Consider the following 2,589-nt stretch of genomic DNA (forward strand, 5'->3'; position numbering starts at 1 on the left):
AGATCCACCTGCCTCTGCCTCCCGAGTGCTGGGATTAAAGGCGCGTGCCACCATCGCCCGGCTCCAGACAGCATTCTTAATGCAAGGTGCTTGCCTTCCACACATTCTCTGCCAGTTCCCTAAAAGCATTATCTTTCTGGGTGGTGGTGGTGGTGGTGGTGGTGGTGCACACCTTTAATCCCAGCACTTAGGTAATACAGGAGGGAGAGGCAGGTGGGTCTCTGTGAGTTCAAGGCCAGCCTGGTCTACAGAGTGAGTTCCAGGACAGCCAGGACTATTACACAGAGAAACCCTGTCTCGAAAAAAAACAAAAAATAAAAAATATACATCTTAAGAGGGAACTCTGGTTTACATGAATCAGTGCCATGGCAAGAGAGTAATAGTGTCAATGGACTTCACACTGGATCATTTGAGGAGAATTTGCTAAGGATATCTTTTTCAAATGTGTGATGAGGGTTCAAGAAGATTGCCAGGAGATGGTGTTGGCCCTTGAGCGGTGAAGACTGATTTTCTCAAGGACAATCTTTTAGTCTATTTCCTGGTATTAGAACAAAATACCTGAGATTGGGTGATACAAAAGAAAATGAGGTTTATAACTCATTGTTTTAGGAGCTAGGTAGATGGATCTGTGGATAGGAAACTTGTTGCTTTCCCAGAGGACCTAACGTCTGTTCCCAGCACCCACCGCAGCTGGTTCACCTGTAATTCTAGGGGCTCCAACACTACCTGCTGACTTCTGTGGGCATTCACACAGGTGGTGTGCGCTCTTACAGACACAAACACACAAATAAAAACAAATCTTGAAGCCGGGTGTAGTGGCACACAACTTTAACCCCAGCACTCGGGAGGCAGAGGCAGGCAGATCTGAGTGAGTTCAAGGCCAGCCTGGTCTACCAAGTCAGTTCCTGGGCAGCCAGGACTATCACACAGAGAAACCCTTGTCTGGAAAAGCTTTAAAAAACATGTAAATAAAACCTTGAAATGTTCCCACAGTTTCAGAGGTGAAAAGCCAGTTAGAGTGGTCTGTAGGGTTTGCCTCTGGTGAGGGCCAACTCCTGGACAGGATAAGAATGCAGGGCAACTGCAGGGTCACACGCAGAAAGGCTTCTGTAGGAAACAGCAGTAAACACCCGGGCCTGGGGGAAGAAAAGGCTTTGCCTTCTGTTAGAGGCCAAGGCTGACGTCAGGGTTGGAGAGGAAAGAGGGGTGGTCAGACGGCAGTGGGTCATTGAGGAAGTCCTCAGCCTTGTTTCTTAGCCAGATATGAAGTCAACGAAAGGTTCTAATTCAAAACCAGGGAAACACCAGGTTCTGTCTGCTATAGAAACATAGTTCTCTTTGTTTGACTTGGTCTAAGTCAGCATTTTAAAACAAAATTGCCCCAGGAAGACCTAGTCTGTAAAATCTGTAGGAAGCATGATGGAGCAATCAGGTTTGTACTTAACTTTCAAGAAAAAAATATATTGTTAATTATGCTTTCTTTCTTTCCTTCTTTCTTTATTTTGTTTTTCAAGACAGGATCTCATCATGTAGACCTGGCTGTCCTGGAACCTGATGTGTAGACCAGGCTGGTCTCAAACTCATGCCTCTGCCTCCCTGGTATGGAGATTTAAAGCATGTGCCACTGTGCCTGGCCCATTAGTTACTCTTCTATGATTGGGACAAAACCTCATGAGCAAAGCACCTTAGAGAAGAAAGCATTGACTTGGACTTAGGGTTTCAGAGACTTGCAGTCTGTGATGGCAGAGCAAAGGCAGGGTGAGAGAAACAGAAAGGCATTCATACGTCTTGATCCTCAAGCAGGAGGCAGAGAGCTAACTGGGAAAGCCTAGGTTTTTGAAACTTCAAAGTCTGTTCCTGGTGACACATCACCCCCAACAAGGCCACACCTCCTAATCCTTCTCAAACAGTTCCACCAAGTGGGGCTCAAGTATGCAAACGTATGAGAATGTGAGAGCCATTTTCATTCACACCACAGCTGTGCATAAAGAGATGTAAAGATATAAGTGGACTGTGCTGTGTAAGGCACTTTTCATTCCTGATCTGTACAGATAAATTTTTTTAAGATTTATTTATTATGTATACAACATTCTGCCTTCATGTATGCCCACACGCCGGAAGAGGGCCCCAGATCTCATTACAGATGGCTGTGAGCCACTATGAGGTTGCTGGGAATTGAACTCAGGACCTCTGGAAGAGCAGCCAGTACTCTTAACTACTGAGCTATCTCTCCAGCCCCTGCACAGATAAATTTAATTAAAAAAAAAATCTTACACTGAACATGGTGGCATATGCCTTTAATCCTGGCACTCAGGAGGTAGAGATAGAAAGATCTCTTCTCTGAGGCCAGCCTGGTCTGCATAGTGACTTCCAGGACAGGCAGGGCTGTGTAGAGAGACCTAGTCTCAGGTAGGTAGGTAGGTAGGTAGGTAGGTAGGTAGGTAGGTAGGTAGACATTTTAATAGTAAAATTACAAGCTTGGACACTTTTTTTTTTTTTTTTGGTTTTTTGAGACAGGGTTTCTCTGTGGTTTTGGAGCCTGTCCTGGAACTAGCTCTTGTAGACCAGGCTGGTCTCAAACTCACAGAG

This window comes from Microtus ochrogaster, chromosome 7 (assembly GCF_000317375.1).
Source record: "Microtus ochrogaster isolate Prairie Vole_2 chromosome 7, MicOch1.0, whole genome shotgun sequence".
Classification (NCBI taxonomy): Eukaryota; Metazoa; Chordata; class Mammalia; order Rodentia; family Cricetidae; genus Microtus; species Microtus ochrogaster.